Genomic DNA, 24,555 nt, shown 5'->3' on the forward strand with positions numbered 1-24,555 from the left:
AGGATCACGGCAGAATTTAGAAATGTAGCAAAGAACTTTAAAAAAGGTTCCCTTTCAACAGCTCGTGTATCATCAACCACTCTTTTTTTAAAAGATCAGGAACATGAATGACTTCCTTGCTGCTAAAACATCTTTATCACCCTCTCTATCCTCCTTTCAGTAACAGCTTTAACTTTACTCCTCAGTTCACAAGCTACACATAATCCCTTCTCCGCCTTCTCATGTTCTGGAGTCCAAGACCTCATCAATCCTCCAGATCGCCTTCAGGACCATGCCTGCCAGCTCTCTTGAAGTAAATTATGTACTCCACACCCACAAAGCTGTTTGCTCGGGACCATCCTCAATTCATCATTTGAAGTGTGAAACCTTCCAAATGACCACAAAGTCTCTTGCAACAAATCTTTTGAGGAGAAGCCATGGTCTGACATTGTAAGAGATTGGGGTACTAGTTGGGGTGTGAGAACCCACCCGAAGTAATAGCCACAATCCTTGTTAGAGTGAATCACAAAGTCACAAAATTAACCTGTGATTTACCCTCTGATAGCATGGCACAAACTAATCATGCTTAACTCAGAGACAATGTGTAAAGTATTCATGCAGAACCTAAACAGTAATAAAATCAAATGCAAAACAATAAAAATCGCAAAACGAATTAGTAAATAGACTATAATTTAGTAAACGAAACGGCACCAAAATGACAAAAATCGAATAAGAGTAACCAGAGTTATCACGTTTTAAAGCTTTAAGTAAAAAAAGCATCAAGAAGTAGAATGTGCCAATAATAGTGGTAATGGTAGAACAGGCGCCATATGCAAATTGGCACTGACTGCGAAATATGCACCAACCAGGTTTGTTCTGGTTAAAGATTTTACCTCCTGACTTTAGTTATCTAGACCCAATCCCTGACAGGAGTACATTTCTAAAACTCCCCCAGGATATCATGTGAGGCACTTAGAGACTCAAAGGGTGGCAGGTAGAGGCCACAGCAGGGTTCAGCTGGGCAGTTGTAGGAAAAGGCCTCTTGCCGCTTGTTGTGTCACTGTAGCTTTAACTAGACATCGTGACCCCATGAGCACACTTCTTTGTTATGGGTATAAGAGGGAGAGCAAGTCCATTCCTCAGGGCTCTTCTCAGGTCACAGGCAGTAGGGCAGTCCTTTTTCGGCTCTTCTGTGGTCCAGGAGTGTTCTGAAAAGGGTACTGTGGTGCCACATTTTGCCCAGTTCCAGCCTGTGGGTGGGGGAAACTCCTGGCCACTACCTAAGCAAAGGGATAAAAGTTACTGGGGGTGACCTAGCCACTTTTGCAACACTTCCTGTGTGTTTTACTTTACACTATCATACAGGGCCCCTCTCTACCTAAATACTAATTGGTCAGAGCTCTCTGTTCCCATCCAGAGGTGTGGCTATGATAGCAGGCAAACCCTACCTTGTGGTCGCTCTAAACTTGTTCTGTGGCAACCCACCCCCACTGATTTTGGATCCAAGCTGACTAGGAACAGGTAGTCCTAGGTGTCTGCTCCATCTTCCACTGGCAGGATAGGCATCCTTTGAAGTTCATGAAGGGGCTAGGCACAACCCTTGAGGCAATCCTGCTCAAGGAAGAAAAACATCACTCCACACCCAAGACTTTTGTCCACTGTCTGGAAGCAATCCACAACTACCCACAGGGGAGCCATTCATCAGTCTTGTGCCACTGGATACTGGCAGACAGACATAGTTGTCATAGATAGGAAAATGACAACTTTCTAAAACTGTCATTTTCAAAATAGTAATATAAAATCAGACTTTACTATTAAGTTGAATTTTAAACTACTATTAAAGTAAGTCCTCAAATCATTTTTCTAGCTTCTCCGTACCTGAAATTAAGTATTTATTATCAGTTGTTATAATGTACCCTAATCCTTTCCCATGGGAGAGCTAGCCTTCCCAAAACGACTATGGCGGTTTTTCACTGCCAGGACAAGGAAACCTTAAATATAAAAGTCATACTTTTTCAATGCAACACATCCTCACCAATGGGCATTTAGGGCCTACCACAGGGTTCACTTACAATTGCTAAAAAGGATATTTTAAGCCTGGCAAAATTTTTATTTTACCAGCTGGAAACGGCAGTTGAAAACTGTATACACAGTAGTCCACACATTGTAGTGGGTGACACAATGAGTATTGCAACCCACGTGTATCATTTAATTAACAAGCCCTAGGTACATCTAGTACTATATACTAGGGACTTATAAGTAAATTAAATGGGCCAATTAGGTGTATGCCATTTACCTATGATTTGCAGGGTGAGTGCAAGCACTTTACCTCTAGTTGGAAGTTGGGAAGCGCACAGAGGTCTACGCCCACCAAAAATAGGTTCAGCAAAAGGAAGGCGAAAAATGTGGGGTGACACCGAAGAAAGGGCAAATCTCCAACAGATATTATTAGATCAGGCATGCAGAGATACATTGGAACATATCACTTAATTGTTCAGTTGATCTAACAAGAAGCACCCCTATAGTTAAGAGAGTTAATTAGAAGTAACTACCTCTTTGCTGTTACTCATGTAGACTTTTCGCATTATCACAGGACTGGGTCATCTCTCATCATCACTCAGGAGACCTCAATATCAAACCTGATGGAAATGGGGAAGCTGTGCTTAAACTAACCGACCAGTCAAAAACATTCACTTAAAAGCACCATCAAACTCTCATTCTCCAGGTCTCTCACAAGGTTGTATAGGATTAAGCCTTGGCCCAGATCTTCTTATTCAGTCCTCTTCATTTCTCTTGGAGAGAGTTCATGTAATCTGTTTTGGAGTGATGCATGTGATATATGCCGGCTGGAAGCTGCTGTGTGTGTGTGTGTATGTGTGTGTGTGCGTGTGCGGGTGTCTGAGTGTGTAATTAAAAAAAAGATTAACCAAGATGTTGCTCTCTCTGTGTGTGTGTCTATGTTTAATCTAAATAAGTGAAACTCAAATCCTCCCAAAGCCAAATGGAGCGAGACCGTCCGGCAAAATGAAACCAACCCAGTTGCCGCTAACCAATGAAGACAAAAGAAGTGAGATTGATGAAGACGCCAACCAATGGTAAGAAAAGGGTGGGCTCTAAGCCCTTTTTAGGTTTGTTTAAGATACAATAGATCTCGAAGAGAAAGTGCATGTGCACTGCCTCAGGCAAGACCTAAAAAACACATAAAGAAGAGAGCTTTTGCCATTGCCCAGGCATAGCTATTATAAGTGCACCAGATTCTGTAGCACTGACCCCATGGTGTGATGAGCACACTATACCTCAATCACTGCTGTTTTCTGCTATTCATTTTGGGGAGAAGGGAGAAGGGGAAGTTTATACTGAGACCCTTTTACCCTTACAAATGTATTCTAAACATAGACAAGACCACTTTTACATTGGAGCTGATATGATTGAACCCTTATGTGATCAGGAGCCGACGAAAGATCTCAGACAGCTTGTGGTAAAATGATATGCCCTAAAATGGGTTATGGAAGGAGCTGGATGTGTGATGGTATTATGCACATATCAGGGAAATACAAATATATGTCATTACAGTAATCACTGTGCACTACAGGGCCAATTACGAGTTGTTTGGTGCAGAAAGCACATTAATACCATGCACAAGATTACTGTAACTATCTGGTATTCCCGCCCATGTACTTGGTAAATACAAGGTTAAAGCCTGGAATGGAGAATAGCATATGGATTCTGGATTTACTGTACCATTCACCACGTTTGCTTGAAATTCAAACATGTACAGGATACGATTGTGTTCCCTATAAAACATGAAATCATGCAGATTCATAAGTCCACAGAACACACTTGGTATTACTTTTCCTCACGACTTGACCCGTATGAGGAGAGTGCCATTGTGACCTCAGAGGTAGAAAGATGGTTAGCTATTAGACAAGTGTGACTAAGAAAGGTACATCTAAAGATTCAGCTGTTTTAAAATGATAATTCCAATGGCATCAAGTGATAGATGATTTCACTTCCTGGGTAAAGTCACTGTGAATCAAATCTAACAGTCGCGAGGTTCACACTTCATCATCCTGTGTTGTGTCTGAAGCTCTATGAGACCCTTCTTGTGTCACTGTGTCGTGACACTGTTGTACCCAATGCCCTGAAAGGCAAATGCTTCTTAACCTTACATCAACTCACATTGTTTCTCATGCCCTACAAGGCCAATGCTTTTTAGCCCTATATGAAAACACAGTGTTTCTGATGCCTTTCAAGGCCAATGCTTTTTAAACCCTATCTGAATTCACACTGTTTCTGATATCCTATAAGGCGAATAATTCTTATCCCTTTCTGGAATCAAACTATTTCTTATACCCTATAGGGCCAGTCCTTCTTAACTTTATCTAAAATCATACGGCCTCTGTCTTACAAGGATAATTCTTTTTAACCATATCTGAAATCATATCGTTTCTGATATCCTACAAGGCGAGTCCTTCTTAACCCTATCTGAAATCACATTGTTTCTGATGCACTACAAGGCTAATGCTTCATAGCCCTCCCTGATATCACATTGTTTTTGGTGCCCTGCAAGGCCCGCCCTTCTTAACCTACCTGACATCCTGCTGTGTCCCTTTAAACCTAGTCATTCTTAACTCCTCCTTAACTCCTTCTGTTTCTGATGACCTCTAAGGCACAGACTCCCTAACCCTGTCTGAAATCAATTAGGTCCCCATACCAGTTCACCTTTATTCTGTGTTATGTCATTAATACGAGGCATTTCAATATTCCCAGGACATTTTAAAAGGCGTTATCCCGCTAAAGGCCCATATAAAATGGGAAGTACATGTAAAAGTCAATATTACCAACCTGATTTCCCCTTTCTGGTGGTTCAGCTGTTCAGGAACTGCTGCTAACTCACAAGAAGGGTCTCTGGGGCATATTACCAAGAATAAGCGATAATTATCGCTAAGCTTGGTTAGAGGCAATAATTTTATCGCCATGCTTCGCCTATTTTTATCGCTTAGAAACCTTGCAATTATCAAGGTTCATCTCCTAAGCGATGAAATCGGCCGAAATGCATGAATATCGCTGTAAAGTCAGCGATATTCATGCATTACCGAGGAAATGCTCTTAGCCATGTTGTCCACCTACCATTGGATGACATGGCTAAGAACTGCTCTGGGCAGGCGTTAGCTTTTGGAGATAACCGCGCTTAGCGCGATTATTACCAAAAGTAGGTAATAGGAGATAGCGATGTTAGCAACTGTTTCCAGTCGCTAACATCTTGGCACGCCCACTTTGCATGTATGTCATTAGCGATAAATATCGCTGACATGCAAAGTGGGCCCCAAGATGATCGCTATCTCCTACTAGCTGTCGCTAACTGGTGTTAGCGACAGCTAGGTAATAGGGTGATAAAATTATCGCCGCTTTAGCGGTAAAAATTCCCGCTAAAGCGGCGATAAGGCCCTTGGTAATATGCCCCCCTGTGTCTGATTGCGTTACAATAGCCTATGAATGATGTGCTCGAGGCCCTCCAGTCGCCAGCCTCTTTCATCCTATCAGAAACACTCTGTGCAGGATGCCCTCCAAGGCATGCCTTCTTTTCCATGCCTTGCATAATGGTGCATTCGGTGCCCTCAAAGGCTACCTCGTGTTACTCTATAGCAAACATACGTTACTTCTTACCCTCCAAGGCCTGGCCAGCTTCACCCCTTCTGAAACCCCTTTGTGTCTGACGCGCTGCAAAGCCCAGACAGCCTTTCACTTACAGAAATTCATAAAAAGGTCAGGAGGACAAGAGGCGTCAGGAGAGTCTGAATGTTCACAAGTGAGCGCGCGCCATCAGAAATCCTAGCCTTTGAAGGGCAGAGTCGGGAGCAGAAGAAAAGACAGTTCTGATCGCTGCTCTCCGGGGATGAGACATCTAGAGGAGCTGGAGAGACCTCGGCCTGCCTCACTGCTCTAGGTGGGGGCAGTGTCGTCCTGTGAAGGAAAGTCGATCTTTTTCAAAAGTGTTCCGGTGTGTCTCCTTTTTTGCGCTAGGCCAGGTATAATAATCGAGCAGAACGCAGACAAGTATGTTCCCAATGTATTGCAGAACCCTTACCTCATTAATTAATTTTAATGAGGCAAGATCTCCTCTCTAACTCCTTGGGAATGGCTGCAAATGCAGGTCTTGAGGCCTGTGAGAGACGGCAGAGCGCTGGGCCAGATGTACGACCATTTTTAGCGGGCGTCAATTGAAAATCGGGCTAAAGAGGGTTGTAGCATGCACAAACCCTATTTTGTGAGTCTGTAATCTATTAATGACTCTCAAACTAGGATTTGTGAGTCGCCAAGGTTATCCCTGCATTATAGCGAGTCGCAGGGGGATGTACAATTGTTTTACGACCACAAATGCGGTCGGGAAAAAATTGCAGTTGCTACCAATATCAAATTGATAGTAAGCCAGTCGCAAACCTCGGGACCCCTTCCCATTTGTGTTTGGCAGCAAAAATATTTTTTAGAAGCAGGCAGTGGTCCCACAAACCACTGCCTGCCCTTAAAAAATTAAAAGAAAACTTTTCATTTTTTTCATTTAAACGCATCCCATTTTCCTTTAGGAAAACAGGAAGCTGCACTTGAAAAAAAGGTGTTACTCTAAATAAAAAGCCAACACAGACATGGTAGTCTGCTGTCCCCAGCAGGCCACCATCCCTGTGATTGTAGCCCATTCCCAATAGATGGCAAATTGCGACCTGCCTCATGAATATTGAGGAGGCCCGTCATTTGTGACTCCACTGGGAACAGCTAAATGTGCCTGAGACACATTAGTACATTCTGATTTGCTTGTCGCAGAAAACCGCAATTTGCGAACCGCAAAACAAAAAGGTCGTACATCTGGCCCTCCATGCACATTCGCAAAATTACTTCATAGCAACTCCCATCCCTTAAAAGGGTAATGACTGTAGCAAAAAAGAAAAGTGACACTGAGCGGAGGGACATCAAGGAGAATAGACTGTGGTCCTCCGCTCTGGAAATGCCCATAGCTGACAGTCACGTTGTTGAATCGCCCCTTATAGACAGCTTCCAGTCTGTGAATGGGTACCTCCCTCTTTCAGGTACTGACAACTACAGAGTGTTTGTGACCAGAGAGGCGGTTGTAAACCATTGATAGAAATCCTTGCAAATTGATCATGCCCTTCTTTCCTCATGATTCAAAAGGACACACCACATGGAAAGAGCGAGTAGTAAAACCAGTAGCCACTTGCAATGTCACTTTAATACATTATAAGTGGGCTTTCTAAATGTGATGCAGAATAAACCTAGCTCAAACGGATCACCTGCGAGAAAGTAGCATACAAAATGAAATGTCGCTTCTGATGCATGCGCATGTAGATTGCTTTTTCCATCAATGAAGGGACTAGAATTTCTCCTGTATTTTAGTGGTCTACAGGCTTTACAAGTTCCAAATACTTAAGTATAGCGGGCCCCTGTTTCACAAAACGTTCATGGTCATTTGTTGTTGGTACAACCCAAAAAAAGGTTACTTTAGGGTTGGATTTCATAAACTCTGAATCTGAAGCAGAAATTGAAGAATTTTCTTGCCACCTAGGTGGCATACATTACTCAGTCTGTCATGTGAATGTTAGTGGTTGGAAAGTGGGTCTTGTCAAGTGTAAGGAACTGGAGCTGCAGACTTAAATATGTTGTGCACCTATAAGGTCGACAGGGACATGCTTATTGATGGTACACCCCCCCTAATAAGTCAATTCTCTAGTAAATAGTTGGGTAGAGGTGTTTTCAGTCAGGTATGGTGAGGAGTCTGTCAATTTCACCTTGATTTTTATACACACACATACTTTCTCACATTCTGTCTCTGTTTTAAAGGCCTTAACATTTTTAAACGGTTGGTTATTTTACAAAACCACTGTGTCTTAAATGTCTCCCACAATCAGCACTCTGCTCCCTTTCCACTGCCCCTTTGTTGTAAAGAGGGGACACACTCAAGTAATCAAGAGTCAAGTATTTATTAAGACAGAAAGGGTCACGGGGATACGGCTGGGGCAGAGGTCGGGTCAGGGACAAGATATGGAATCCCGGGGATGTCGGGGTGACATCACCTAAATACCATTCCAAGCATTCCAAAATGGAATGTGTGACGTAACGTCACGAACATAGATAACGTACTGCATAACACTCCGTACGGTCGCCGCTGTGGACCAAAGTTAATAAATCACAACATCTCCCCCTTTACACAGTAAACAATATACAGTCAATCGTGAACGTAATCCTCAAAATGCTTAGGCATTCTAACGTGCCTTCCACTTCTAGTTTGAATACTTTTACCACCCAGTCTTGGATCAGTTGCGGGGGCACTATCCATCTACATTCCGCTATAACACTTGTCCTGTATGCTACCTTCTGCCACACCTCCAACGCTAGATGTGTTAAGACTTTCATCTTCTCCTCTAGAATAATGGCTATCGGATGCTTCGTCCCATTCCAGAATACTATCATTGGCACTATCCTCCTCTACTCCTCTTCCTTTCATAATGATTTTCTCTTGTCCCTTTTTTAGCTTGACTACATCATCTTTGCTTCGCCAACCCTTTCCTTCTAGGTATACTGCTCCTTTGGAGGCATCCTGTACTTGCACAGGACCACTGTAGGTTGACTCTCCTTTGGCCACCATGAATGGCTTCTTGTTATCACCCAATCTCCACATTCAAATTCTTTCACATTTGCTTTGTTGATCTGATCCGAATATCTTTTGGTCTTTTCCTGTTTGCGCATGATGCTCTCTCTTACCTGGAGCTCGCTGTCCCTTATCAGTTCAGTATTTTCCTCGTTTCTATACCAATTGTTAAATTTATGCGTAAGTATATTGTAGTGTAGTTCCTATATTCCCAATAGGCTCTGCGCATTGGAATAATATAAACAGCAGAGTAGACGTAGGACTGAGGTCATCTAGGTCTCTACTGACTATATTAGACTTAATTAGTTTTGCCAGCTAGCTCAGAGGTCACTAGAAACTTTCTCGAATAAACAAGGAGGAGTTTAATTTCCCTGGATAGACAAGAAGGGATTAGCTTCTGACAACCATAAAACATGACAACTTTGCTCCCTCAGAATAAGAGTGTATCTCTAGAGTCGTGTGAAAACAATAGACAGCTATTTCACTCAGTCAAGTGTGCATACTTAGTTTCACCAGAGTGCAGAGAAATAGAGAGACGGGCGTTTTCAATAAAAGGTGTTATTTATTGAGCAGTCTTCTTTCTCATGCAAGAGAAATGAATTGCCACAATTGCAATACTCATAGTAAAGTAAAGTGCGTACAGTAAAAGGAGTATTATAAAATAATACTGTAAAAGCATTGATATGGTTTCTTAGCCATACGATACTTTAAAATAGATAAAATATATACATACATATATACATTGACTAACGTACTCAACTGGTGCTTCTAACTAAGTTAGTTTTTCCTAACCGCTCTACTAAATCTGCCAGATGGTTCTCAGAGGAACTTAGACTGCAGAGGCAGCACTGCAGGAACCTTGAGAGACACTGGCGAAAGCATTATAACCTTCATGATAAACAAAGCTATAAAGCTGCCATAGCTATCTACAAGCGCTATAATCGCCCACAAAAGAGCCTATTATCTATCTCAAATAGAGCTCGCACACAACTCTTCCAGAAAACTGTTTCAAATAGTTGACACCTTATCCACCCCTCCTTCTGTTCCTGCAATTGAGCCATCCCAAGATCTTTGTAACTCTTTAGCTGCTTATTTTTCCAGCAAAGTCACGAACATTTATGATACTTTTTCATCATTAGTTCAGTCCAAAGATCCGGACCCTCGACCCGTCTCTTTACCAATTATTGGCCCTTCGCTTTCGTTGTTTCAGCCTGTCCTCACTGAGACAATCAGTAAATATACTACAACTATCACCTCAGGCTCCCCTCTTGACCCATGTCCTCCATCGGTTCTCAATCTACTCAGTGAAACTATCACACCCCCCCTCACCGAGATTTGCAACTCCATGTTTCTTACAGGTGAGTACCCACAGATATGGAAGAAAACAATAATCAAACCTCTGTCAAAAAAACCTTCACTGGACCCATTGGAACCAGCCAGTTATAGACCCATTGCCTGTCTCCCTTTCCCAGCAAAAATCTTTGAAGCCCTTATGAACCGTCAACTTTCTGAATTCATTGATCAACATCATTTGCTGGACGACACCCAATTTGGGTTTAGAAAAGGTCATGGGACAGAGACAGCACTGATAAAGGCGGCTGATGAGATCAGAACAATTTTAGATCAGAATGGGGCAGCTGCCCTTATACTGCTTGATCTCTCCGCTGCCTTTGACACGGTCGATCATACCATCTTGATCAACCGTGTCTCAGCACTGGGGGTTAACCATCTAGCCAGAGATCTCATAGCCTCCTTCCTGGCTAACCGCTCCCAATCTGTGAAACTTGGTTCGTTCTACTCGCCCACTTCCTCACTACCTTGTGGAGTGCCCCAGGGATCATCGCTAAGTCCGACACTTTACAACATCTACGTGTCGGACTTGGCGAGGGTCATTAAAACTTATGGGCTGAATCTGATTACCTACGCAGACGACACCCAACTGGTGTTGGCGGTCCATAAAAATGGGTTGGCAGTGGCATCTAGATTCCAGGAGGCTATGCTAGCCATAGGCTCCTGGATGATGATGAACTGCCTAAAACTAAATTCTAATAAAACAGAGGTTATGACCTTTGGCAATCTGTCTCCGGTATGGTCTGACACTTGGTGGCCCATTGATTTTGGCCCCCCTCCCGTTCCGGTTGCCAAGGTGAAGAACCTTGGAGTCATATTTGACACAAAATTAACATTTATCCATCATGTTAATACAGTGACTTCATCCTCCTTCTTCACCCTTAGGAAAATTAAAAAACTTCTCCCCTACCTACCCCTGGCAGCTGGAAGAACATTGATAACTGCACTAATATTCTCAAAATTGGACTACTGCAATGCCCTCCTGATAAATGCCCAACAACAGGTTGTGGACAAACTGCAATTAGTCCAAAATGCAGCAGCGAGAGCACTTCTTGCTATTCCCAAACATCAATCTGTTTCTGCGGCCATACGTCAACTGCACTGGCTCAGAGTCAGGAGCCGAATAAAATTCAAGGCCCTCTGCATTGCGTATAAGGCTATTCACAATTCAGGCCCTCAATTTCTGAAAAATGCCTTCAGGATCTATACCCCCACGAGGTCTCTCCGTTCGGCTTCCAACTACCTTCTTCCTCTTCCTCGCACCAGAACAGTTGCCTGGGGAGACAGACGCTTTTTGGTAGCCACGGCGAGACTGTGGAATACTCTCCCTCTTACCATTAAGACCAGTCCTACCCTCTGTATTTTTCGAAAACAGCTGAAAACATGGCTCTTTGATCAATAGTACCATTCTTCATTCACTGTCACTGTATAAATCCTCTGCGCCGAGACACCTCCGGGTATTTGTTGCGCATTACAAATCCAATAAACATAAACATAAACATAAACATAAATACGCCTACCCCGGTGTACCTGACCTAAGCCTAATACGTGGGAAGGAGTAAGTAAGTAGCAGTTTAAGTTAAGTTGGTTTTGCCAAGAATCTGATTCAATAATTCTCTTTAAGGGTTTAGTCAGCTCCGTACCTGGGTAATAGAAAGCAGGAGGTCTGGTATCTCTCTCTCAGGACTCGATATCCCAGCAATCCGCAAGGGCAGCTGAGAACACCGGAGCTGGATTTCTCGGCAGGAGAAAAGACTTCGTCTCTCTCAGTGCGTCAAAAGGGAGGGGCGGCATCCGTGGGCTCTCGCATCAGCTGGGCTCTCGGGCAAGTAGATAGCCGCTCTGCCCCAAACCACCGTGTGTTTGCTTTCGGCAACGTTGGTATATTTATACCTGAAAGGTGCCGGGTTTGACGTAAGGTTGGACATAAGACGTCAATAAAGATGTCACTAAGAACTGGCCGTTCTTTCAGTGTTCGCAGGAGTTCTAGGACAAATCAAAACGGAAGCAATGGGGATTTCCCAGGTTGCTGGAGGTTTGTTTTGTTTAGAGAACGCGTTGTACTCTCTAGGAGTCAGGGGAAGTAGCCTTGCTTAATTTGGACTGCATGGGCTATGACCAAATATGGATATGATTCTTATGCCTTTATAAGGATATTATTTGATATAGCCATATAAGGGCATAATTTAGGAATATCAAATTAGGGTCCTAGATAGAAATACAACAATATCATTGCACTCTCTTCCCCTCATGAAGAAAAATGGAGTAAACTTGGTTGTCTCATTTGGTGTACTGTTGTAAGTGGTTATCTTTTCTCGGATGCTGTCCTTCACATTCAACTTAGATGTGATGGCCAGTTGGATTCCTTCTTTTATGAATGTATTCATTCTCTCCACTTGGCCGTTACTCTTCGGGCTATACAGTGGTGTCTTTTCTTACTTGATACCTGTACCCTCGAAGAACTCAGTCATTTGTTTTGACACCAACTGTGTGCCGTTGTCGGAGACAACAATTTTAGGTTGTCAACGGGGGAAGAACATGGCGGCGGCAAGCTAGCTCGCCGCGGTGCTCCGTGCTGATTTCCCTGCAGGATCGTCTTCCGCAATGAAGAATGAGTGTGCATATACGGCATACTGCCTATGAAGATTTCCGCGAGTAAATTGAGCTTTTTTGTTTAATTTCTGTTGTTTCTGTGGCTCTGACGGTGAAATTACCTTTCTGCCGAACGGATGGTGTGCTCTACTCAGAGCGGCTGCCGGAGCTCCGATGTCCTCTCTCTGTCTCCATGCTGCCTCGGACGAGGTGAGGTGAGTGTCGAAGACGCCGGGCGCCGAGGCAAACACAGAGGTAGCGAATATTTCAGCGGGCTTCAAGTGGATTCCTTCAGCACAGGCAATTGGGACTTTCATGTATCAACCTTGGGGGGTTGCCTTTCTCGAACTCTGATTAAAGGAGGGAGGTTGGATATTAAAGCGCCCACTCGCCTGTCGGTTCATTCAGAGAGCAGTCGTTTACCATACATCTTCCCCCATCTGGAAAGCCTTTCTTTGCTACCAGTTATTTCCACTGTCAGCCCGAGGATCTGTACAGCCGCGCTGGAGCTAAGGAAGGGTAAAAAATTAAGATACTTGTTTTCTCCTCGAGGTGCATTGGATTTTGAGAAATCTACTAAAACAGTCATAACTGCAAAATCTAACGAAGGTTTACAAGGTCAGTTCCCTGTTTCCTTAGCCGTAGTGGAGGGGTATTCTGCGTATGATCTGGGCAATGGTAGTCCCACAGACTTTTCATCGGTAGAAGCCATCCCTATTCATCCTATATGTGTAACTGATGTTGGAGATAATTTACAGGCTTCTTCTAATAAAAATACTCCCAATACCCCTGATACATTAAAATCTACAGGCAGCTCTCCTAATACTCCTAATGCTCCTAAAGGCGAGCTCAAAAGAGGTCGAGGTCGTGGGCGCAAAAAGAAACCTGGAGCAAGCAAAATTGGAGTCCCAGAAGAAGAGTTCGAGGCCGGGAAAGGAGTCAATAAATATTCTAAGAAAAAATCTTCTTCCTTTTTGAACACTGAATTTAAGTCTAAAAATACAACTTTGAAGAGTAAAAACAAGGTGAAGACCAAAGATACTAAATTAGTGTATCCAGTAAGTTCAAAAATTACGCCTTCACTTCGTTCCTACTTTAAAGTAGTCCCTCAGATTTTACATCTTCCTGAAATTACAGACAACGATATAGGTATGGCATCAAAAGAAATAGAAACAGTTGTAACTGCCGATTTAGCAGCAAGCTCACAAAAAATGCCTGTTCCAGAGATAGAGCAGAGGCCAGCACTGCTGGCACAGGCTCCCTTGCTAGAACAATCTTTGCCTCAAATTCTGCCCCAGCCTTTGTCCATCCAAGATCAGAGCTTACCTCAAGTCTGCACAACAGTATACTTGGAAGAGGTTGAAGAATCAGATTTTACTGAGTTGGGAGGCGCATCTGGGGGTGTAGATGGGGGTGTAGATGCAGAAGCAGCAGCAGATGACTCTGCTATCCATGTCCTCTGTGATCCCAACTCATTGTTGGCCCCTTCCACTTCTACTTCTTCTTCCTCTTCCCCTCCGATGACGACAGCCTCAGTTCTGGAGATGTTTTCAGCCCTTACCCTGGAGATAAGAAAGGGCTTTGCGGAATCATCTGCTAACCAACTAGAGTTTAAAAATTATTGTGAAACACTCGACAATAAAATTGAAAGCCTCACTATAAGAACTGGAGTGTTAGAAGAGACTATCGGCATTCATTCAATTCACTTGGATCAAGCGAAGGAGGATATACAGAAGCTTACAAGGGAGGATCTGGCTCTTAGCGAGAGGATGGAGTCTCTTGAAAACAATGCTAGAAGGGGGAACATTCGTATTTTGAATGTTCCAGAAGGGTCTGAAGGATCAGATATTAAACAATACATTGTTTCATTATTGAAGGATGCATTGTCTCTAGAATATACTCCCGTTGAATTGTCGGTCGACATTCAGAGGGTTCACAGGGATCCCTTCAAACTGAATCCTCAGAGGTCTAAACCTCGCAAAATTTTAGTCAATTTTCACACTTATGTTCTAAAGGAACGCATCTTAAATATGGCCTTAAAACAAAAGACCCTGTCAGGGAAAGGTTTTACCTTTCTGATAAGATCAGACCTGTCAAGAATAACACTGGAAAAGCAATGGGAATTTGGGAGGCGCTTGGATGCTTTCAGAAAATTAGGCGCAACAGCTCAGCTTATGTTTCCGGCAGCCCTTAAAGTAATGTACAACAACAAGATGTTTAACATCAGGTCCGTGCAAGCCGCCGATGAATTACTAATGGATCTGGGCAAGGGGGCCAGTAAGGTTTAAAATTAGGGTCCATTAATAAACCCTGAATACTTAACAGGACCTTCCATTTTACCCTCCATTCTTTTCAAAATAAAAATTGAGAGGCTGATGCACCTATACATAATAAGCACTATAACAAACACTATATATGCACTAATCAAGAAGACTCATACTTTTAATTAATTATCTTCTTTGTTATAAAAATTTTTGTATCTCTTCACTCTTTATTAGTCACCTGAATATTAAGCGGTTGAACTTTCCTGTAGGGGATCAACCGGTGGGGCACTATCTACTGGACACTGTTCCGGTTAGATAATGCAAGGGTTCTTCACGGGGGGGGAAGCTCTCACTCCGAGTGGGTGAGTGCGAGGGGGTGGCAAAAATATAAAAAAGTCCTCAATAACCTAAATAGTAGTTTCTGGAAAGGCCATTTACATTTCATACATAATTTTTGGAAGCAAGCCACTAACTTGGCTAATAATATCATACTGGATATAGTGTTCATTTATCATGGTCTACTGGTTGAAAGATGAGTGATGTGGGCTTTCTTTCCTGGAACGTCAATGGCCTCCGCACCAAGCCCCGAGCCAATAGAATTTTACAATATCTGAGGGACTCGGATGCGCAGGTCCTGGTGTTGCAGGAAACTCACCTAACCCATTCTGAACTATCTGACCTCACTAAAAAGAATAGATGGATTGATTTTATGGTTACTACTACTCAAACTTCTCACACAAGAGGAGTTGCGATTATTTTCAAAAAAGGAATCAAAGCTAAGTTGATCTCACAGGCTGTAGATTCTTCCGGCAGATGGGCCATAGCCTCCGTTCTTATAGCCGGGTTTTCTGTTACAATAGCTGGCTATTACGGCCCGAATCAGGATGACCCCTCTTTTTTGGAAACAATATTTATCCAATTACTTTCCATTTCAGGACCTATAATTTTAGCCGGTGATTTCAATATCGTGTTGGATCCTGTCTTGGACAAGTCCCCTAATAATAGATCATTGGTTCTGTCTAAGACTAGATCCGTTCTTCTAGATGCTATGAGGCAGTACGGGTTTGTTGATATTTGGCGACAAAGGTCAGGAAAACAGCAAGGGGTTTCCTATCGGAATCTTAAATATCATCATAAGTCAAGGATTGATTATATTCTGATCACTCAAAGACTGGTAGATTCTGTTAAATTAATAGAATACTTTCCTTCACATCTTTCAGATCATTCTGCGGTTAAATTGGTGTTAGGTATTCGTAGTGAAAAAACCCCGACTACATGGTCCTTTGATCGCTCTCTCCTTACTAATGAGGAGGATATCTCATATCTTAAATCGGAGACTCGTAACTTTTTTCTGTTAAATAATGGCTCCGCCTCTAACAGAATAATTTGGGACTCGTTTAAGGCAACGTTGAGAGGGCTGATTGTTGCTAAAACTGCCTTTCGGAGGAAGAACTATAAGGAAAAAATTGCCTCCATTGAATCAGAGATGGCTCGTGTTCAACACGAGATAGATATTAACAGCACAGCTTCAGGATCTATTTTAGATCCTCTTTATAATCAACTGCAGATTCTTAAAGGAAGTTTGGCTTCAATTCTAAATCTGAGGGTTCAACAGAGATGGGAAGCCAGTAAGTTGGCGCACTTCGAATATGGGGAGGGTGCTGGTAAATTACTGGCTTGGAAGAGCAAAGTAGATCAGGTCCGGAACAACATTGCATCTATAAAAATCGGAAACATCTATCTTTCTTCTGATGAGGAAATTAGGAAAGCATTTAGGGAATTCTTCCAAGAAATATATCAAGAAGACAAAACAATATCTGCCGAGGCGGTTAAGAGTTGGTTGAATAATATTTCTCTACCCTCTTTCTCTCTTGAACAAACCCAAGAGTTGGATAAACCCATCTCAGAGGGCGAAGTGAGATCTGCCATAAAGAGAGGCAAGAAGGGGAAGGCGTCCGGTCCTGATGGGCTGCCAGCTGAGTTATATAAAATCCTGGACTCAGAGATCGTTCCCTTCCTTACCAAGTTGTTTAATCAAATTCTTTTAGAAGGAATGCCCCCTCCTACGTCATGGGATAACGCCTCTATTACCCTTATTTTAAAACCGGGTAAACCCAAGGAGATGTGTGGGTCGTATAGGCCAATTTCCATTCTGAACGTGGATTATAAAATCTTCACCACAGTTCTATCCTTAAGACTGGCTGAGATCGCACCTTCTGTCCTTCATTCTGATCAAAAGGGGTTTTTGAAGGGCAGACAACTGCATGAATTAACTTATGATTTAATTGGCGCCATAGATATCGCAACTTCTAAAAATCTCCCATTGGCGGCCCTTACGTTGGACGCAACCAAGGCTTTCGACAGGGTTAACTGGGTGTACCTGTCGGAGGCCTTGGCCAAGTTCGGTGTCGGGGAAAGATTTCGTAGGGTGATTGGCTTGTTGTATAGTAGTCCATCTGCATCCCTTCTCGTCAATGGTGATCTATCGAGCCCCTTTCACATCACTAGGGGAACCCGTCAGGGGTGCCCGCTCTCCCCTTTACTTTTTGATTTCTATATCGAGCCTTTTGCGCAATATTTAAGAGAGGAGCTCTCTATCCAACCCTTTTATTATCAAGGCTGGATAAGGAAGGTGGCATTATATGCTGATGACGTGCTTATTCTTACATCACACGTCACTACGGCCCTTCCGGCTATCATGAAATTGGCTCATGCTTTTGGACAAGTGTCGGGATATGAAATTAATGCTGCCAAAACTGATGTGCTTGTTTGGAATGATGAGAACATTCCAGCAGAACTTCAACCGGGCAACTCAATGCGATACTTAGGCTTGACGATAGTAAAAGATATTAATAAAATAGTCCAAGTTAATTTGTCTGCAGTTATTAAGGATTGCCGTAAGCTCCTCCAATCATGGTCGCACCTGCCTCTCTCTTTAATAGGTAGAGCCAATCTTATCAAAATGTCTATTCTTCCCAAAATTTCTTTTTTATTTAACACTATTCCCTTATACTTTGACCCAAAAACCTTAGCCAAGTTTCAATCAAATATCTCATCCTTTATTTGGAACAATCATCTTCCACGGATTGCCTGGAAAAAACTAAGACGGCGACGTGATAAGGGTGGTCTGGCGGCTCCAGATCTAAAAATCTATGCTTGGGCCTTTCAATTATCTCACTCACGGATGCTGTTGAAGGGTCCAGTAGCTTCAGGTGTGGGTCTTATGTATGCAGCCATGTTGGATGGGGAAATAATTAATTATTCTGGCTTTCTTTTTAAGTTTGGTAACCCAAAGTTCTTTAAGAAAATTAAACTGAAGACTCTACAAGGTCTGGCCAGAACATGGGCAGAAGTCATGAAATCCATAAAAGTAAATTATCTCTGCGAAAAAACTCCACTGTGGGACTTGCCTGAAAATCCAGCCTGGCTTGAAGACACTCTAGCAACTCCTTTGAGAGAGGCAGGCCTGGAAGTATGGGGCGACCTCTTTTACGAGGGAGATTTACTTTCGTGGGAACATCTGCAAGCTAAGATTGGCCCTAATTTTTCACGTTTCAAATATATACAGATCCATAGCTGGACTGTTGCCTATAAAACATCTCCTGCCAATAAGAATAAGTTTAAACTCGGAGGTCATAGTCCATTTATCTCTGAGCTAATAAGCAGCGGTCCTGCAAAGAAAGAAATATCTAAATGGTATAATTTCATTCTAGAGGAGTCAGATGGGGACTTTGTTCTGCCAGAGTCATTATGGGGCTCTGCCTTGATGACCCAGAATTTACAATATCTTTGGAAGACTTCGCTCGAACTTCTGTGGAACATTGTCAAGCCATCCTGGCTTCGCAGAAATCATATTTTTACCCTGCATAGGGCATACTATTCCCCTCTTAGGCTATCTAAATTTGCAGGCGGCCAGTCAGTATCTTGTACTAAATGTGGTTTGATTGCGGCTTCAGATACACACATGTTTTTTGAGTGTCCAGTATTAACCACATTTTGGAAGGATATCAGCAATTCCCTCGCAGAATCACTGGGAAGTCCTGTCACCATGGATTTGCCTTTAATAGTATTTGGAGTCCTAGAGGGCGTACAACACACTGCCAGATGTCTAGTCTTTTACGCTATCCTGCTCGCAAGGAGAGAGATCTGTAGGAAGTGGAAAGACCCTTTACCTCCTACTTTTGGGGATTGGAAAAACTCAGTATTGCAGATCTCGGTTACTGATCTGGCCAGATCTGGTAATCACAGTAAAAGGGCCTTTTGGTATTTACTTTCGTGGCTTCATTGACTCATCCGGGGTTTTTTTTTTTTTTTTTTTTTTTTTTCCCCGGGTCCAATGATTGATCTCCAATGGTGCTTCTATACTTGGTACCAATGGAACAGCCGTTAACCGGTTCATGCCCGGTCTCCACCTGGCTGCAAAAAACTACCCCAAGGTTTGCCACAGTTTGGTAAATCATAGACTCTGTGCCTTTCTGGAATACGGTTTAAAGCTGAGGGATAGTTGGCCCCCGTTAGACTCATGTCCCTTCCAGTTTTTCATAAACTGAGACAGTTATTCTCCGTTAATTCCTTCCGGTACTTTGGTCTACATGGTGGTTATGAGGACAAAAAAAAAAAAAAAAACAATTTTAGGTTGTCCTTCCATCGCAAACGTTTTCTTGAAGAATTTAATTACCTATTCTGTTGCGATTGAGCGCACAAATTTGTAATGCACCCATTTTGAGTAGTAGTCCGTCAGAACAATGAGATATTTGCAGTCTTCATCCAATCCGTGGAACGGACCCGCGAAATCTATAGCAACCTTTTGCCATGGTCCGCTGGGTATTTCCACTATCTGTAACTCTCCTTTGCATATTTTCCAATGTTTGCCAGATTTGAGACATGACTCACACCTGTTAATGAAGTCGTTCACCTCATGATGCATTCTCGGCCACCAGTAGTGTTTTTTGATAATGTTTTTTGTTGCACTTCTTCCGGGGTGTCCTTGGTGAGCCAACTTTATTATTTTTTCCCTCAAAACTGCTGGTGGTATGAATTGGTTGCACCTTTTTAGAAATCCATTTTCTATTGTCAGCTCCTCGCTTATCTGTTGATAGCTTTTGAACTCATTTTGCAGATTCCTGATAGGGGGCCACTTTGACCTCACGTAGTTCATTACTTTACTTATTGTCCTGTCTTTTTCCAGTCCTTCTTTCCACTCCGTTTCCGTTATGGAACCGTTGTTCACTTCCAAAGCATCTACCCAGCCTACTACACATTCCACATCATCCAGTGATTCATTATCCTGGTTGTTCACTGGCAGCCGTGATAGACAATCGGCCCTGCTGTTTCGACCTCCTTTGATGTGCCTGATACTGAACGTGTACTCTTGGAGTTTGGACAGCAGCCTTATCAATCTGGAGCTTGCTCTTCCGCTTCCACGTCCTTCTCCATCCATCATATACACTAATGGCTTGTGGTCTGTTACTATTTCAAACCTTTTTCCCCATAGGTAGTTTTTTAGTTTATGCACGGCCCAGACGCATGCAAGTGCCTCGCGCTCAATTGTGCTGTAGTGTTTCTCTGTGTCGCTTAGTCTCCTTGATATGAACGCAATTGTGTTTTCTTGGCCTCCTTTTACTTGGCAGAATACAGCTCCTATGCCTTTGGCACTGGCATCTACTGTGATTATGTTCTCCAGCATGAGGTTGTAAGCCTTCAAAGCAGGTGCCTCAGCGATTTCCTTCTTTATTGTTTTGAATGCCAGTTCTTGCTCACTGGACCAAACGTAGGTCACATTTTTTCGTAATATCTTCCTTAGTGGTTCTACATTATCTGCATATCCCTTTATGAACTTAGAGTAGTACTCACTAAGTCCTACGAAAGACTTCAGGGTCTCTTTATCTTTTGGTTCTGGAGCTTCTCTGATTGCCTGTAGTAGGTCATCTTTAGGAGTTATTCCATCGGATGATAGCACGTGTCAAAGATATTCTATTTTCCTCTTCATGAATTTACATTTTTCACTTGATACTGTCATTCCTTTGTTCCTTAGGATGCTTAATACTTTGCTGAGTACTTGTAGGTGTTCTTCTTCGGTTCAGTATGTATTAAGATATCATCTTGGAACGCCTTGACTCCTCTAATTTCGCCAAACAGGATGTCCATTAGCTTCTGGAACACACCAGATGAGGAGGCCAAGCCAAATGGTAATCTTACATACCTGTAAGCGCCAGATGGTGTTATGAATGTTGTGAGCTTTTTTGATTCTTCTGACAGCATGACCTGATGGTATGCGGCTTTTAAGTCAATCAGGGTGAAATATTTTGATCCCGTTACAGATTGTAGGATTTCCTGGATCATTGGGAGTGGGTGGCAGTTCACTAAAATGTTTTTGTTTAAGGATCTGAGATACACACACAGCTTTATTTCCCCTGTTTTCCTTTTCTTTGAGACCACAATCGCGGATACCCACTGAGATGCATCGGTTTCCTCAATTACGCCTTCTTGACACAATTTAGCTAGCACCTCTTTTAATTCTCCTCTTATTGACAGTGGAATTGCTCTTACTTTGTGTGTGATGGGTTCTGCATCTTCTTTTAATTTAATTTCGTGTGTAAAACCTTTAACACACCCTATTACATCCTTAAAGACTTCGTTGTACTTTTCCAATACTTCTTCTACATTTCCTTGATTCTCCTCTACACATATGTTATTTATGAAATCCTCTCTGAGAATGATTGTTTCCTTAGCGCCTGGTTGGAGGATCACACCTAACTTCGCCAAGTCCTTCTATCCCACCAAGATTCTGCCTTTTACTGCCACGTATATTTTTGTGTTTATTTCTCTACCTTTGAACATTAATGTGTCACAAAAATAACCCACCATTTCTATATCCTGTTCCCCAAAATCCTTTGGGTTTACATCAGTGTCATGTAGCGTTACACCATGCCATTTTTCCTCAAATAACTTGTCAGATATAATTGTTATAGGTGACCCCGAGTCAGCAGTGAACTGTAATTCTACATTTCCTATTTTAACATCTCCCATGGGCCCCTTTATCTTTCCATCCACCATTTCAACCTAGAGTACAATTTTATTACACATTTCTTCATCAAAATCCCCCACGGTATTCACCTTCACATTTTCTGTTGGTCTCTTTGTTTTACATAGCGCAGTATAGTGACCAAACCTTTTACACCTCACGCACTTTTTACCAATGGCCGGACACGACCTACTATCGGCTAGATGTTCCTGCGACCCACATCTGAAACAACTCAAATTTCTACCTCCTACCTTCTTGTCTCCCCAACTTTTTCCAGGACCTTTGTGTTCACTTTTCCTTTTATCCTGTAAATAAAACACGTTAGCATTACTACTGCTGCATGACAATACTTTTGTAGTAATTAACGATCTTTCAATGGCTTTAGCTATGTCAGTTACATCCTGTAGTGTAGGGTTTCTACATGTTAACAACCTCTCTTGCACCTTTTTAGAGTAACAATAAAATACCACTTGGTCTCTTATATAGATGTCAGTCATTTCATTGAATGCACAGTCCTTTGCTAAGACTCTTAAACAAGCTATGTACTTTTTGCCTATGATTGTTTTGCCTTCTTCCTGTTTCCTCAACACAAATTTATGCCTACCGACCATTATATTGCTTTCCTCATCATACTGTTTTTCAAGCCTTTTGATAGCTCCTTGATATTCATTGAGAGGTATAAACACTCCAGGTGGGCTTTCGTATTCTGGTAGGCTATCGAATACCTCCTGACCTGCTTTCCCCAATAATCCAAACAGAAGTGATTTCTTCCTCTCTGCATCGTATCCCTTGCCATCTATTGATATAATATAGTTTTCAAAGGCTCTCAACCAACTTTTCCATTTCATAATGGGTTTCCCTGGTTCTTCTAGGAAGAGTGGTGGAACACAGATATTATTACTTTGAGCCATATTTTATTTTTACTTCCTCCTGTGATTGGTGCTTTGCTTGGTTTACTCTCCTATTGTTTACTTTCCTCAATATTGCTTCTCCTATTTTCACATTGATAATTGTTTTCACTCACAGATTCTTTTATTCCTCTTTCGCTGATAATTGCTTATTTAAGTTTGCTTTTTAGTAGTGCACACTCCCATGTACTTTTACTGAGCCGCTACAGTTTATTAGTATTCCGCATAATTTATAAATTTGCGTTTATATTTAGTTTTTCAAGTATACATTTCTTTCCCTGATGCAATGTGCGTCTTTTTTATCTTATAATGCGATGTTTACACCTTTGTGTCAGTCACACGTAATTCGCGCGTATTCTGACTGGATTCGCCTTATTCCCCTTCCACAAAATGGCCGCACGTTGTTACGTCACGTGACATTGCGCCAATGAGCTGACTAGTGATGAGCAGGACACCTAGATCGATCCCGTCATGCCTCACGTGCGTTTCAGTATTGCCGAGCGCTTCCACACTAATATCTCTCAGCGGCTGCTTTCTTCGCGGTATGACACTTACTTCCTTTTGCCGTTTTTTCAATTGCCGTGTTCCCTTGTAGTTACCCTCAGTTTGTATCTCAAGACCGTAGTACACCACACTGACTTCGATGGTGTCCGTGAGCCTCTCCTCCGCTTAGATCCTCGTCGCCATTGTTGTAAAGAGGGGGCACGCTCAAGTAATCAAGAGTCAAGTATTTATTAAGACAGAAAGTCTCATGGGGATACGGCTGGGGCAGGGGTCGGGTCAGGGACAAGATATGGAATCCCGGGGACGCCGGAGTGACGTCACCTAAATACCATTCCAAGCATTCCAAAATGTACTGCATAACACTCCGTATGGTCGCCGCTGTGGACCAAAGTTAATAAATCACAACACCCTTAAGCTTCCTTTCTCCACTACTTTTCTTATAATGTATTTTAACAGGATATGGCAACATGGTTGTTGGAAAAGCTGATGCTCACATTGCCCCTAAACTTACTGGCCAAGATATGCCCCAGAAGGTCGGAACTTTGTAGGTATTTGGCAATTTTTTCCCCCAGAGTTTTATATAGCGCAAACTTGATCTGAAGGTATCAGAATGTTTTACATGAGCACCAGTTGTGTTACAGCAGACACATTCATTTTTTGTGTTAAGTGTGGAGACATCCATTAATTTGCCCAGAATCACAGGATGTTGCGCATCGTTGCCGAGACTCGAACCCAGTTCCCAGTTTCCCACAACTCGGCCAAACTCTAGAACTCTTTTACCCTCCACCTGCGTTCAGAGCATAATCTTCTGCCCTTCCAAAAAAAGCTAAAAACCCTGCTGTTCAACAATTCAGACTAGGTCCCCACCGCTCTTCCACACGCATTTGTCCGCAGCGCTAGGACGCCTCAGGGTAGCTATCTCGCTATACAAATGTTCTTTTCATTTCATTTCATTTCAGTTCCCCTGCTTCATGGTCAACCACCCTAGCCATTAGGCCACATCCTCCCCACAATCAATCACCATTCCAATGAATTTAAATACCCAAATTACATACCTAACTTTAGTGGCAGAAAATGGTATAGTAAGTTTGCAAATCAGGTGTGAAAGTTCTCCAATCACCCCTTACCACATCATTTGCAAACTTAGATCAGTCAACTCCACATATCCTCCATTATGCAAAAGATATTGTTATAATGGACCACACCAAAGTTGACATACAGCGGGCACTTAGTAGCTTCCACAAATAAAACAAAAATAACTATCTTATGATCAAC

The sequence above is a fragment of the Lissotriton helveticus genome, chromosome 11 (genome assembly GCF_964261635.1).
Source record: "Lissotriton helveticus chromosome 11, aLisHel1.1, whole genome shotgun sequence".
In the NCBI taxonomy this organism is placed as follows: domain Eukaryota; kingdom Metazoa; phylum Chordata; class Amphibia; order Caudata; family Salamandridae; genus Lissotriton; species Lissotriton helveticus.